The sequence below is a fragment of the Temnothorax nylanderi genome, unplaced genomic scaffold (assembly GCF_030848795.1).
Source record: "Temnothorax nylanderi isolate EJ_2023f unplaced genomic scaffold, tnyl_v1.0 TNYL_tig0063_pilon, whole genome shotgun sequence".
Taxonomy (NCBI): Eukaryota; Metazoa; Arthropoda; class Insecta; order Hymenoptera; family Formicidae; genus Temnothorax; species Temnothorax nylanderi.
Window position 1 is genome coordinate 740,232 of NW_027249125.1, and position 17,072 is coordinate 757,303.

Sequence of the window (17,072 nt, forward strand, 5' to 3'; positions counted from 1 at the left end):
ATAAGACACCTCCATAGACGAGGTCGCCGTTCACGGAGTCAGGCTTACTGCAGAGGGATGGGAATCGTCCGTGAGAGAGCGGCGCTACATGCCGCGGGAGGGTGAGGGAACATTGGTGGCTGGATGACGGGGGTTGGAAACCGGCTGCTGCCTTATCTCCGCGTACCGAGATTGACTTCCTTTCTATCCATTCAACCGCTCAAATGAGTTCCTTTGATAACTGTTGTGTGATCGAGTGCACTGAATACTGAAGGGTCCGTAGCCCAGCGGCGAATATTTCGCTGTCTGACGGCGCCGCGTCGCGGAAAGAAAATTTCGGTCCAAACTGGTGCGCGACGTGCCCGTATCCTTGAAGTTTTTCTTATCTCAAAAGTTAATAAATGAATATATGACGATCGATTACCATTAGTTTGTGTGTAAACTTTGAGAACTCATTAGAAAATATGGCGTTTTTAAATAATCTTGCCGATGCATATTTCTCGATAAATCGGAAAGTTATTATTTTTTAGCTGCGTGTTAAGATCAATCCACTTAATAATCTCGCACGCGAGCAAACGAACAACTTTGAACGTGCATAATTCGCATACGAGCACACATTGATGCGGGATTAGATTCTTTCCGTCGACGGTACCCAAACGCGTCGCAACGTCTCTGTACGGAAGATTGCACCCTTTCCAGTCCTTAGAAGCTCTTAATTAATGGCACCGGCACACCGACATGGGGCCCTCCAACGCGCGGGGAGGGTAAGGAGAGTTTATGCTGCAGACCTGTAATCTCATGATGCCGTAAGTTATTCTAAATGCACTAGTGGGACCTACGAGATATCCTCTCGGTGTTCTCTGGGAGGTAAGTTTCGACCTTCTCCTCGCTGTTTCACGCGCCACTATGCCACCCCTTTGGTGGTCGGTAGTTAAGCACACCTGACATTCCCATAGTACAAACAGATAATATCAGGTAGAGAGAACGTTATGGAGCTCATTTAGAAAAGAAAGATGACAAAAAGTAGAAAAACTTGTAAGCGAGTAATAGTGTTCTGTATCTAAAAAAGCCGCATGCAAAACGAATTTTCCGGAACCACGGCATATTACAAAAACAGTAACGTATTTAAATAACGAAACTATTATACGAAAGAGAAAGAAGAATAATCGTATCTGAATAACATTCCATTATATAACCGTTAATATTAGCAATATTTTTTATGATATAGTTACGTATCATATATGTATAATTATTTTAAATCTTTATAATAAGATAATTGCGATATGTAATAAATCTATTCTTATAATTCAAAATCTAAGCGATATCATTGCCAAGTATTGGTACTGTTACAGTTACACGAATGCGAGGACATGGCATTGCAAAAATTCCAGAAAAGTTGTAGTAGCCTAAGGATAGTGCTCGACGTAAGTAACGAAGGAAGGACGAGGGTTGATAATTGTCGGGATACTCCGGATTTGCCCCTGGCCCCACGAGAGACCATAGATTACAAACTCTGCCTCTTCCGTCTCCTCTATGCGAGCCTTCTTCCTGTTCTCACTGATGGTACGTACCTAAAATACGCGAATGGTACCGGTCGCCCTTCTTCACTACAACAACCCTTTCGCTTGATTTATCACGCGGCAACGACATTATTAACCCCGCGGCTAGATAAGGCATTAACACCGTTTGTCTCGTCTTGTTTCAGATATCGGCCTTTCGAGAGCCTACGGGATAAGCCTAAGAACGCCAAGGATAATTAACGTGCCGCCGTATGACTCACGCGAGCGACTGTAATACATGTAAATTTCAAGCAAGGGTTAAGCGCAAGAATGCCCTTTTTCAAGCGATAACTTTCGCCACACGCCATTCTCCTCAAGAACTCGTTACTATTATTATAACATTCTTGCATAAAGAGGATGAAAGGGATGATAAGGGAGAATTATTAACACGGAAGAATGTAGATAATAAATGTTTGATTTATTTTGCCCGTACAGGCTAATTGAAAAACGTACATACTTTTAAAAAATAAATGTGCAAATCAGGCACATATTATGATAATCGCAATAATAAATTATTCTTTATAATTGAAATTAGAAATAGCGTTTTTGGATTGGTGAAGTAAAATTGCACTGTAATTTGCATTACATTTTACGCAATATATAATTCTAATTTTATTTTACATGATAAATAACAATATCTCTCGTTTGCATAATAATTCAAGAAGAATATAGAGGATTATTCAATATTTCTTAGCAGAATAGAAATGAAGAATACAACAGACTAAAGAAAACAGCCTTACATTTACATACCTATCTTTTATACGCGTACAATTTGATTCTTTTCTTATCAGCCTTATCAGAAATCTGTAGGAATTATGCTTTGTTTATTTCTAATAAGTGTAATATCACATTTTTTGTCTCCGTCGATTCCGATTTTTCTTTCGTATTACACAATACATCGCGAAGATTTGAAGCGAGTAAAAAAACTTACTGGGATCCTTCCATCTCTTCCCAAGAGGCGTCTTGCACTTTCTTGCATCTCGCACAGGCACGCAGGAGTTTCCTCGAGTGCCTGAAACTCTCCCAGGTCTAATAATACCTTGCGTACGAATCGCGAACGATTTTACTGTTGCATGTCGGGGACGCGAGAATGTTAGACCTACGCGAGAACAAGGAGCAAAAGGGAAAGAAAGAAAGAAAGAAAGAAAGAAAGCCTTCACCCTTCGCATCACGGGCGGCGGATCGAATGTCGCGTCGGCCTGTTGCGTTGCTCCTCCGTACGCATCGCGATATGCGTGCGCGCTCACGCGTCGCGACGCGACACGGAAGAAGCGGTCGGGGTTGCATCAGAAATTCTGAGAGGCGTATTTACACTTCAATAAACGTTAATACTGGATGTTGCGCTGCGGCACGACGTGCTCCGTCGTCTCTTCCTCTCCCTCTTTCTCTCTTTCTCTCGGTTTGATATACATAGGTTTGTTTTATATTGTATGTAAGGAGAGAGAGCGGATATAGACGCGACGCTGACGCGAATTAAACATCTTTGGCTCTCTCTCTCTCTCTCTCTCTCTCTTTTTCTCTCTGGGGTACCAACGGCGAAGGGTATTGACGGGTTCCCTCCGTTTGCCTCATTGAATACAAAATACATTACTCGCCGCGTTAATACATTACTGGCCGGCGACCAAGAAATTCGACGGCGTCATGCGAATTCCCATCGGTCGGCCACGTGCCACGATCACCTTGCCGGATATTCTAAATCGTTGCGGAGACGCCGGGAACGGAAAGCTATTTCTGCGGCTCGAATGCCGGATGTTAACGCGCATTGCCGCGACCAGACGCGGAAATCAAACCTGTCGATCAAGGGGTCCTTGCTCGGAAATGGTCGGCAACGAATATTCTTCTTCTGAACGCTAGCTTCCTTGATGATTCTTGTGCTTAACGTTTTTTTGTGTAATGCGCGGAAACATGAGATTGTAGCACACACATGTAGCACACACATATACGATGTAAAAATCTAAATCTACTTAAATTGCATAATTATCATTTATCATTTTGTATAATAACAGTTTTACAATTTATATGCATGAATTTATTGCTTTTTTTAAAAGTAGAATTCCTAAAAGAAATGCTTTATGTAGTTTTTGCGCGTCTTAGATCATGTTACTTCAAGAATCATTTTATTCATTGATATTTAGAAAATGGTTAAAGCAATTTTTACCCATTACATTTGTCTCTCTTCTACAATTCTTTCGTTTTGTTTCTTCAAAAACAGAGTTTGAATTAAATTAAGTTCAAATTAAATTTTAATTGTATATATGAAATTTAAATATTCACACAGTGTAACTATTATTTAGTAGCGATTATTATTCGTATGTGATAATTGGCAAGTAATCAATTTACGGATTAGGTTTCTTGCTTTAATTAGAAAAAAATCATATGTACCAAGCCAAATATGCACGATTTGTAAAATATCTGGCTGTTTCATAAAGAGTTTTAGAGTTTTTGCTGCGTTTCCAAGAAAATTAGGGCTATTAACATACAAATCAATAAAAACAGAAATAAAAAACTTTAAAATATCTTTTAGTTTTTATTTAAAAATTTGTAATTTAGAAAGAGTTAATATTAAGTCGAGAACATACCTAAAATATAAATACACGAATCGCAGAAACGAATGAAATAACTGAAGGACATGGTGTATCGATTATTTATTAATAACATAGTTTTACATAATATAGTTTTTACGAAATTAATGGGGTTGATTACTGCCTACTGTACAATATTGAATAAAATTGCGTATTTTTGATTGACTAACTGTATACGTTTTTATTAGCCATTTATTCAAATCTCATTTTTTTTATTAAGCTACACGAAGCCCACAGTTACGTAAGTATCGCATTACTGCCTACTGGACCAAAGATGCTGCATCTTTGAATATTTCATCGCATTAACAGAACGTGGTGGACACGAATGGATCGTCTCGGCCCTGGAACGAGTGAGGTCGCGACCCGTTTAATTGGTAAGTAAAATCTATATTAACACTGTATATTTCTTATAACAATATCTAACTATCGCGTAATATATATTCGGCGTTCGCATGTCTGTGTTAGAACGCGTATTTTACAAGACTCATTCTAAGGTGTATCGCGCGAACACTATATCGACAAAGAGACGATCATATATTTTCGGATATTGCGAGAATCGCGGATATCTATCTATATTCTATAATATCAATATGCCTATTCTAATGAAAAATAATAACCGTCATAAAAGGCGAATATGTATCATTTCATTGCTCAAATTGTGAAAAATGTGTGAACGCGAAACTAAAATTAAGTAGGACGCGTAGCGCTCCCGCGACAAACTCGGCTTAAGGTTAATCGCGCAGAGATGAAGCCGTTGCGACATCTTGATTGCATTCACTTTGCATTTGCTGAACGCGGCGGATCGACACGGGATCGACTCCAGAACAAGTGACATCGCGACACACGCTTAACTGGTAGAGGAAAACTCATATTAACTTTGCATCTCTATCATTTGCTGCAATACTTAACTATCACGTAATATAGATTCGGCGTTCATACATTGATAATCTATTTCAACGCGTGTTACGCGAATCTTGTTCGACCGACGATTTATCGCATAGATAATCGTTAAAGCGATTATATTTTCGGATATCTATTTGCAATTTCATCTTGTTTTTATTTAACTTGTATTGTAATGCGAGATAACGACCGTCAAACAAAATATGAGGGTATATTATTCATTGCTCGAAATGCGGGAAATACGTGAACGTGAAATTAAGAGTAGGGCGCCGCGTAGCGATGCCGCGTCACTTTTGGCGCGTGAAGTTTGCCGCGCGCGAGAGACGAATCGCCTCCGCCATGTTGATTACGTTCTCCTCTCACTTCCAGGCGGCCGCGGCTGACACGGGACGGACCGACTCCGGAACGAGCGGCGTCGCGGCTCGTTTAACTGGTAAATATTAAGCTTTCATTCATTATATATACTGCAGACTGCAGTAGATATCGGTCGCGTAGTACATATTCGGCGCTCGAGTATTGATGATTCATGAAAATATGTATTTCGCGGTACTTATTCGGCCGATGATGTATCGCGCGGGCGGTCGCGAAAGTGACGATGATATTCTTTAATGTCGCGAATATCGCGAATATCTGTCAAGACCAATAAATACGCCTATTGCAAAATAATAATTGTAGTAAAAGGCAAGCGCATATAGTATTTCCTACTCGAAGTGCGAGAAATGCGTAATCACGAAGTTCAGAACGGGACGCGTATAGTGACGCCGGTCGCCGCCGCCGCCGCCGCCGCCGCGCTGCGCCGCTTATTTTAGCGCGATAAGTTGACCGTGCGAAGGGCCCTCCGCCATGTTGATTACGTTCCCCTTCCATTTCCAGAGCGCGGCGGACACGAGACGGATCGGCTGCGGAACGACTGGGCCGACTGGCGTCGCGACTTGTTTAATTGGTGAGTATAACATGTATTGACCTTTTCATTTAATATTTATTGCGGTATCTGTCGCGTAGTAATGGATTCGGCGCTCGCGGGTCTTAATAATTCTTGAAAATACGTGTTTCGCGGCGCTTGTTCGGCCGATGGTGTGTCGCGCGGGCAGTCGCGAGAGTAACGATCGTATTTTCTAATGTCGCGAAATCGCGGATATCTTTGCCAAGATTAATACGCCTATTCGCTCGAATTGCAAAATAATAATCGTAGTAATAGGCGGACATAGTATTTCCTGTTCGAAGTACGAAAATGCATAATCGTGAAGTCCAGAGCGGGATGCGTAGTAGTGACGCCGCATCGCGCCGCGTCACTTTTAACGCGAGAAGTTGACCGTGTGAGAGACGAAGCACCTTCGCCATGTCAATTACGTTAATACGTTCTCCTTCCATTTCCAGAGCGCGGCAGACACGGGAGGATCGGCTGCGGAACGACTGGCGTCGCGACTTACTTAATTGGTGAGTATAACATGTATTAACTTTGCATTTAATATATTTATTACGGTACCTATCGCTAAGTATATAGATTCGGCGCTCGGATATTAATAATTCGTTGGAACGCATATTTCGAAAACCTTGTTCGGCCGATCTATCGTATGAATCAAAATCTAGCGACGCCGTGTCGCTTTTAGCGTGCACAAACGATCGCGCGAGAAACTTTTTACCATCATCTTAAGTACGTTGCATTTTTATTTGTAAAATATCGTTGATATCAAACGTGCCATAATTTTTTCTTTTATTTCTTCGCTATCGCAATATAATTAAATACGCGTCGCGTGTAATTAATTTTGAAAGTATCGTACAAAGTACGGTAAAGTCACGCGATTATTGTATTCTAGTGATTGCTTGTAATTGCGTTTAATTGTAATCAATATTTTGTTTGTTTTAAGAAACAGATATGAGTGCTACGAAGAAACAGTAATGGAGAAAGATGAAACAAGGAGAAGCCGATGAGGTGGCCAGGTGTGACAGATGAGGTGAGCATTTTATAATCTATGTACTTCTTAATTGTTATCAATCAAAATAATTATTAATTTGTGCAGTATATTGTTTTTACCGTATATAATGTGATAGTTGAAAATACATTGTCTAAAAAATACAAAATTTAACAGTTTTTCCGTGATTTGATTGTATATCTGATACGGTCGTATTCCACTTATTTATTGCACTTACTTATTGTTTAAAATATTTTAGATTATATTTTAAGATTTTTTAAATGTTTAATAAATTATTTATGACTTGATTAATATTAGCAAATATATATAAAATATTGCTTGTTAATATATATAATATATTTCTAAATAATTAAAATTTATAATAGTTTAAATTATATCAGGATTAGATTTTTTAATTAAATTTTATATAAGTTGATATCTAAAAAAGCACTTTCATTAAGACTATTCTTTTATTAAATATTTGTCAAAATTACTAATAAAATGGTACTTGTGTGCAAAAGTTATTTTTCCATTTTTAATTTAGTTTTCTTTTAAATATTTTATAAATTGGTGCAAGCAAGCAATATGTATCTATATATATCTATAAATATTTTTCAAATATGTTTATATAAAATAAAAGCATTATTTTTATTTGAACATTTTTGTTACAGATTAATCTTGTGTATAACTCTTCAGTTATGTGATATGAGTGATGTGATGTGAAAGAAAGGATTCAAATGAAAGAATCCGTGAGGAGGATGAGAAGGCCTAGGAAAGGTACCGGGCGCTGTTGGAGCAATTTTGCGGTAAGCATTATTAATGACTTGCTTAACATTATTCGATTAATTATTTTATTTTAATGATTTAAAAATAATAATTAGAGACAAAAATTAATGTAAAATTTTATAAAAATTTATTCTTATGCGGATTCTTTTTGAAAAATGTATAATTATTTTAATAGATATTTAATTAAAAGTCATTAAGAAATTCTGTACATGTAAGAATTATCTTTTAAATTATTGATTATTTTGAGCACCGTTTTAATTTGAATCTTATGTTTGTATATTACAGAATCATTGTAGCTGATACGTGGCTGACAACTCCACTGTTGATCGGTGAGTGATAAAAAGCATTATTATAATAAGGTAACGGATCTGTTGAAAATTGATTGACATACATATTTGAATAAGATATCATTATAATTGTATTAAAAATAAATATAGAACCTCATGGATCCGTTATCTTAACCCTTCGAGGCCACATTGGGCGACGGCTACCCAGACAAAAATTTAAACCCAATATTTTTAAGATAGGCTTTATAATCAGTGTTCCTCCACCAAGGATTCTTAGTTTGATTCCCTCTCTTGAAGATCCGTACAGTAGAAAAGCTTTAAGCCATATTAGTTATGTTTGGTAAACAATTTGAAAATTATTATAGGTGGTGACCACCCAGGTATGGCCTCGGTGTATTGTATATTTCTTATCGCGATTACAACATTTTTGTTCATCGAGTACATTTCGGGTTCTGCACCATACATATTTTTGAACAACACCCTTAAGATGTTTCATAAATTTTTACGTGCACATTAATTGGAATTATGAGACTGAATCCGTTTGGGTGCCGATCACCCAGTGTGGCCGGGGCATATAAAAAAAAAGTATGGGAGGTTAAAATGGATGAGCTATAAAGAATTATGATAGATATTTTATCTCGGACTCATTTTGCGTTATTTATTAATTTGGTATGCTAATATGCTCGAGGTTACACTCTCTCAGGTATACAGAGGATACGATAAATAGAAATTAACTCAGATAATAAAAAATACTTATATCTAGATAAATAGTTTCATAGATATAAGAAAAAATTATGGAAACACTTAATTCTTAGTTGCACTAAAGTTGCTAAAATATGAAGATAAAGGAGGAATAAAAAAAATATAATGTCTAATTTAATGATGAAAAAGAAGTTTGATGCGCGTAAGAATTATTTGATTTATATATTTCAAATCATTTATTTATATGCTTCAGAAGATAATGACGCAGATAGTGTGCATCAAGGGAGCTGAGGACAATCTGAGAGGAGGAGGAAGCCTGGGAGATGCATCGGGCGCCAGCGGAACAACTTTGCGGTAAATATTTTTTATTTTGTATAAAAATAATTTTTTCTGTTTATTCTCGAGTCGTTTTATTTCCCCGTGATTTATAGAAATAATAGTTAGAAGAAAAATAGTAATTTAATATTTTAAAAAAATTGATTCTTGTAAAGATTATTTTCGAAAAATGTATAAATATTTAAATAAATATTTAAATATTTATACATTTAAATATTTAATTGAATAATGAATAAAACGTTCAACGCGCATAAGAATTATGTTTTAAAACATTAGGTATTTAAAACACTGTTTTAATATGAATTTTGTATTTGTTTGTTACAGAATCAACGTAGCTACGTGGCAGATATAATTCCGCTGTTGCGCATCGGGGTCGGTGAGTGATAAATTGACATATCTATTGAGATAATTGATAACTGGATTTTACAAGTTATATAAAGTAGTAATATGACGTGAGATCCAACATATTTATGAAATAGAAGATTTTTTTTTAGTTGATTAGGTAATTATTTTAGAATTAATCAGTTTTACTTTATTTAAAAATAATTTTGAATTAATATATTATATGAAAAATAATTTTAATAATTTGTAAAGTACAAAGAGATATTTTTATTAATTCTAATTGTGTGGGAAATTTATTATCCCTTTCGGATCTTACGTCATTCATCTGAATTTCTCATCTCTGCATGCTTTTGAAATGAGAATTCAGCAACGAACCGTTCGAATCGATGAAAATATGGGCCTTAGATTCTATCTAACGAATGCCGAATGGCGTGTCTAGTAATTTTTATTTATTTATTTTCAAATTACAGTTTCATTATTTATACAAAGTTTATATTTGAAAGTTAAATATAAATTTCATAATCGTGGATCGAATTTTTTCGAATCGAAACACAAGTCGACATAGAGGTTTCTTTCAAATTGTTTCCAATCGGATATGTTTTTTAATTACTCGATAATATTTTAATACGAACAAACGCGCGTAAAGTATAAATGCGCAATTAATTTGTATACTTATAGAATTATTATGATTACTGTTAATTTTGTATGTTATTGATTTAATTAATGTGATGGCCCCTTCGCGACGCGTTCGTGTTTCGCGCATCACAAAAGCGTAAAATCTTACGCTTATTGTCGGCGATGATTAGCCGGCAGCAAAAGGAGTATTTCTCCTTGTCGATTTCTGGCTATATAAAGCCAGGATATGGCCAAGTGTTACAAAAGGTGAGTCCACTCTGGCCAGAAGAAAGAAGACGAAGAGGATCGTACTAGGTAGGTTGGTGTGCAACACCAATCGAATTTTAAAAAATACATAACGGTAAGCCTATAAAATTTCTTTTTGTATACGTGCAATTGCACATTGAAAAAAAAATTTATTATTTGCAAGAAAATAGATTTCTTTGAATTTAGTTTCCTTAATTCAAAGAAGTATTGGATAGATTAAGAAAACGTTTTTCTGAGTTTAAAACATTTTCTCGAATCTACCTAATATACTTATTTGAATTGAGGAAACTAAATTCAAGGACGGTTTATTAATATAATTGTAAGAAATTTAGGTAGGAATAAATAAACATACGGGTAGGTAGGGATAAAGCGGGAGGGTATAATTCAACAAAAATTAATTTTTTTATAACTTTAAGAAATTGCAAATGTCAATTGTATAAAATTGTATATGTATAATATAATTAAATTGTATAATATAAAATATAGTGTAAAACACCTATTTTATATTATAATTAAATTGTATATACCTAACTTGTGTAAACTGGATTACACGAAATCGAAAACGCGTCGGTCTAACACAAAATTTCTTAAATTAAAACACTATTAAATATACATTTTTGTTTCAAATTTTTTATTTTTTATTCTTTCATTTTCTGTCTGAGGCTTTACTTTTAATATGCCAAAAAATCTTTCTCCATTAATAAATTCAAGAAATTTTTTTAAAATTTGCGTTTTACACTGTCTCCAATTTTTATAACGTATAATAATAAAAAAATTTTTAAATAAGAATACAAAGATTTTATACTAAGCTAGTGATCGAATATTAACTTCTCACTCGTGAGATTTGACTTATGTGTTTTACAGAATCGCGAATGTTGTTCGAGAAAATAGTTCCGAGAATCAGGAGATGGCATTATTGTCAGTTACAAGTCAAAAATTCGAAACAAAACGGCTTAGTTCTAAAATTGATTTAATTCTAAATTCAGGAAACTAATTTATAGTTCTAAATTAATTTCCTAAATATTTTTCGGTAAATATTTGTGAAATGCTATTACGAATATCGCGTGTTTACCACGTTCCTAGTCGCGATTGCTGCTTCGGCGATGGGGCCTTATCGCTGTCTCTCGCATCAGGTGAACGCCAGCAAATGCGTGGTTCGTATCAGCGTAGAGTCGAAATAATTTTTATCGTGAAGAGTTATTTCTTGTCAGTTTTCGTGGGATCCATCCACGACGTCTAGTTAGGCGCCTCGTTGAAAATTGGAGGCTTCCGTTGCAGGGGCAAAATTAATCCCGCTTTTTTCTGACGGTTTCCGGAAGCAGCAGTTTTGGCAATGAGTCAATGATGACTACCATGTTTTATAATCGCCGAATTAATTATTGTATTTTGAGAGAAGATTTTATTCTTCTCATTAAATGTTCTCCCGTTAATAGTATATATTATTGGTATTAATATTATTTTTACAATAACGTAACTTATTAATAGTAACATATGCATGGATATAACGATAAATTTAGACCATTAAGAAAATTAATTTAAGTCAAGAATCAGTTTGCACACTTTTGTCGATATATTCGAATCGTTCATAAGAATGTAATTACAAACGTGTATATATTTTTTTAATTTTTGGTCTCTTTTTAGAGGCCATTTTCAGATACATGGGAATTAGCTGATTCAAAGCATAAATATTAATTTTTAAATTAATTAGTTTAGATACTATGTCTATAATAAAATACATGCGCAAACGGAGACATTTTATTTCATAAATTTTAATTTTTATTACTTTATCGGAAAGATTTAAAGTTTTTCTTTGTTGTACATCTATGAATGTAATAAAAAATATGCGGGTACTCAAAAAATTCGATACAAGTCGAATGGGTACCCTGATATTAGATTATGAAATATTGATAACTCGAATTTAAACGTTATAAGAAAGTTAATAAATAATAAGATATATATTGTAAAATAATTGTATATAAAATTTTTCAGAATCTATTATCGGGTTCGACTTGTCTCGAATTGAGTTGGTACCCCAGAATTATTTGTACCCGCATATATTAAAGTTAAGATAAGGCGCATATATTTTACTATTTTTAAATGTACTTGTTTGTAATCATTTTAAAACTATTCTATCCATGTATTTTTTGATAGAAAGTATAGATATATATAGTATCTATATATATCTCGTAATAATGGGAGAAAATATTTTCTCGCACGAATTTTTATTTCGCATATTATAGAATGATGAATATCGAATAAAATAAATATTCGGGAATTGTATAATTGTATTTTTAAGAAACAGTAAATGTTATTGACTCGTTGCCACAATCACTACTATTGAAAACAGTCTGGAAGATATGGGATTCGCTTCCTCTTGCAGCGGGACCTCCGATAGTTGACGGATCGCTTGACTTTCCTTTGCAGATCGAATTCAGGGAGACTGATAAGAGGCAAGACTCAGGTCGCTCGTCATTATAAAGATCGTTCTTTTCTGCGTTGATTGCTAACCAGCGTGCCACTCGGCGGAGAGGCTTTGATGTGACGAAATTGTTGAGTCAGTTATTCTCCCTTGAACGTTGGCAATAACGAGGTCATTGTCGCAATCTTTTAAGATCTATAAGGTTTTAAAAGATAAAGCTTTATAGCGCTAATAGAGCGAGTGAATAGAGAAATCCTATCAGGCATGATTAATTGAAATTATTTAGAGACACGTACGAAAAACGCGTAATGCTTCTGAAGTTTTATTCATTGTCGTGTAAAATAAAAAATAAGTATGGAGGACACGCGTTGTGTCAACGATGTATTATAGACATTACGAGTAGTATCACAATTAGGTATCGCAAATATTGTGGATCAGTTTATTGGCAAATATTCGATCGCGATTTATTTTATTCGATCACTAGCTTAAACTGAAGTTTTGGGTGTACTTTCGCGCAACGGTGTTTGTTACAAATTTTTGTAATATTGGCAAAATATGCCAATATTGAGAATATTTTTTTTATGATTGAGAGGATAATTGTTAATTTTATTCATGATTTTCTCAGTCGCAATTGCTCGCATTACGTAAAGTTTTGTAAGCTTTCGTAATTTCAAATTGATAATTAATAATAAATATCGCGTAATTAGATATCGCTTATCAATATACTATTACGTTATATTATGGACAATGTGTTAGTATACGCATTTTAAACGTTTTCGTGTAATCTGGAAATAATCTTGAATGTAGGTACACAAATTAATTGCATATGTTGTATTTTATCATGTAATCATGTATTACTTTGTTGTTTTATTATGTATGTATGTAAAAGTAAAGAATAAAAAAATATATAGCTTATATTTAAAGAAAAGAGGACCGTCGATTGGAATCGGCGGGGGTGGTGGAGGGCCTCTACAGGTCCGCTCATTTATATCGGACCGAATTTTAATTAAAATTGAATCTAAAACTTAATTTTATTAGTAAAATCTAGACCCATTTTAGTCTAACAGAAATTACATTCAATTGTAACGATGTCCGATAAAAGGAGGGCAGCCTAAAAGGTAACAGGTAAAAAATTCTGCAAGAATATCGATCGTACTCTTGCGCGATCCGTTTGTTCTCAAATAATCGTTTATTTGAAATACAGTAGAGTCTCGCGAACAATTAACATTGGAATTTCATTATTTCGTATATTTTACGCTGCGTAAATTAACATTAGAAGCCGCGAATCTGTATATAATGTAATGTAATATAAATGATTGAATTAATGAAAGAGAGATGCCCCCGGAAAGAAGGGAGGCGTCTTATTATTTTCAGTCTTTATTTTCAGCTTTTTAATAATTATTTGTCAACGAAATAAGATAAAGCAGACTCAAGAGGAGAAAATAAAAAAATGTGCATTCCCCAGAAGAGAAATAGCTAGAAATATATAAAATACTATTGGGATAGGAGGTGCAAAATCGAAGAAATAATTGTGATTGAAGATATTAAGCAGAATATATTGACAAGATAACAAAGAAAAGATGAGACGTAATAATGATAAAAAAAACAAAGATTGAAGAGATAAATGGAAATCGAATAAATAAGAATAAGAAGAAATTTGTCGAAGAAGGATCAAAGAAAACAGGGTAAAACAGCGATAGAAGAAGGAAGAACGAACAAATAAAGTATAAACAGCATCTAAAAAGAATTAACAGCATCGACGATGGAAATTATATGTAAGAAAAATCATGAAGATTTTGTGACGAGGAATCGAAATAAGAAGAAAAAACAACGTTAGAAAAGGATGGAACGTACATACAAGATATAAGCAGCATCAACAAAAATCAAGCAGCATTGACGATGAAAATGGGGAAAGATTTTGAAGAATTGTTGATGAAGGATCAAAATGAGCAGAAAGAATAAGGGGGAAGAAAGAGAATTATAGATTGTCATTATTAAAGGACAACAAGAATCAACAAGAATCTTTCAGAATACATCGCGACAAAGAAGACAGCGCAACGCACATAACGATAGAAGAATGAAGATCGGAGGAAGTAATGGTGAAATAAGAAAAAAGAGTAAGTTATCGAAGAAGAATTGAAGAAGGAAAACAGGAACGACGATGTAAGAAGAAAACGAAGAAACAAATTACATCGAAAGTAAAAACTGCAGAATAATTATAATAAATTTGTCAAGAAAAGATTAAGATGAGATAATCGATGATGGAAGAAGGAATATATCGTAAACAAAATTGGTGAAAAGGAATCAAGAGAAATCTCTCTCGTCGAGATATCGCATAATAGGAGATAAAGCAATGACAGAAGAACGAAAATCAAAGAAAGAAATGGTGGAACAAGAATAAAGACAGATTTGTCAAAGAAGGATCGAGGAGGAGAAGAAGAAATAGTCATATAAAAAAGGATAAATGGAGGACCAAGATGAAAGAAGCATTGAGGATGGAAATTGCAGTGGAGAAATTACAACAAATTTATCGAAGAAGAATCGAAAAAGCAGCAAGAATAACGATGGAGGAAGAAGTATCATGGAAAGGTATTGTTGAAAATGAATCAAGAAAAATCCTTTGACGAGGCATCGCAATAGAGAAGATAACATAGAAGATCGAAGTCCGAAGAAATAAATAGAACAAGAAGAAAGAGAAGTGTGTTGAAGGAGAGAATCAAAGAAGAAAAGAAAAAACGACCGAAAAGTATGAACGGAAAAGCAAAGTGAAAGGAATATCGAAGATAGAAATTACGACGATGAAATATTTATCGAGGAAGAATCGAAAGAAAAGAAAAGGATAATAATGGGGAAAGAAGGATTACAGAAAGACATTGCTGAAAAGGAATCAAGAGAAATCTTTCGGCGAGACATCACGATAGAGGAGACAATGCAACGAAGAAGAAAGATCAAAGGAAAAATAGTAACAAGAAAAAAGATAAGTTTATCGAAGAAAATTCGAGGAAAAAGCCATGTAAAACAGCCTGTAAAAAGGATAATCGAAGAAGCAAGGTCAAAGCAATATAGAAGATGGAAATTGCGATAGAGAAATTAGGAAAAGTTTGTCGAAGATGTGTCGAAAAGAGCAGAAAGAGTAACGATAGAGGAATAAGGATCAAGAGGAATCTTTCGTCGAGGCATCACGATAGAGGAAACAACAATGAGTATGCTTAATCAATCATCTCCGCGGAGGTCCAGGATGTCGCAAACTTCATGAATCAAGAATCGTTGATGCTACGAATCAATATGTGGAAACTGTCATTATCATTACAGAGGAAGAACGAAGACTAAAGGAACAAGAAAAACAAGAGGAATTTATCGAAGAAGAATCGATAAAGGAAAGAAGAAACTGCAATCAGAAAAAAATGAAAAAACGAGGTAAAAACAGCTTCGAAAATGAAAATTACTGAAAATGATCAGAAGGATTTTGTCGGCAAGGAATCTTTCGTCGAGGCATCGCGATAGAGGAAACAACAATGAGTGTGCTTGATCAATCATCTCCGCGGAGGTCCAGGATGTCGCAAACTTCATGAATCAAGAATCGTTGATGCTACGAATCAATGTAAGAACTGTCATTATCATCACAGAGGAAGAACGAAGACTAAAGGAACAAGAGAAATTTATCGGAGAAGAATCGATAAAGGAAAGAAGAAACCGCAATTTCAGAAAAAGAAATAAAAAGACGAGGTAAAAACAGCTTCAAAAATGGAAATTACTGAAAATGATCAGAAGGATTTTGTCGGCAAGGATACAAGAAAATGGGAGAAATTGACGCTGGAAGATGGAACAAAGAAGGAAATCGTTGATGGGAAATCAAAAAGCATCTGTCTATGAGGAATCGTGAAAAATGAAAGGAAATAATAATTGAAAAAAAGGATATTGGAGAAGCACGTAAAAGAAGAATCAACAAGAATCTGTCGATGAAAAATCACGCGCGTAATGAAGAACAAAATAATAACAAAAGAGAGAAGCAAGGAAGAAAATTGTCGAAGAAAAATATAAAGGAATTCCTCAACGAGGAATTCTTTGTTAATGTAATGTTAATCATTGTTTCCCGTTTATCAGGTCATTTTATTGTAGTGATTTAAAAATAATTAAAGGGAAAGAAATCAAATTTTGTAAATTCATTCTGATAAAGATCTTGTTCAGAAAATATGTAATTATTTTAATAAATATCTAATTGAACAAAGTATAAAAATTTCATACATGTAGGAAGTCTTCAGAAAAAGTTACATAATATAAGTTATATAATTCTTCTATTAAATATTTATGAATAAAATATTTCTGGTACGCAATAATTATTTTTCGATATATTTATTTTAAACATTGTTGTTAATTAGATATAA

The 17,072-nt window shown here is 34.4% G+C and overlaps 1 long non-coding RNA gene across 1 annotated transcript; it reads left to right on the plus strand.

The window, feature by feature from the left end:
• Positions 1–1,274: 1,274 nt before the first annotated feature.
• On the plus strand, positions 1,275–4,289 carry LOC139773507 (uncharacterized). Its single transcript, XR_011718364.1, has 2 exons — positions 1,275–1,542; positions 1,685–4,289. It is a non-coding gene; the product is annotated as an uncharacterized lncRNA (long non-coding RNA).
• Positions 4,290–17,072: the final 12,783 nt, after the last annotated feature.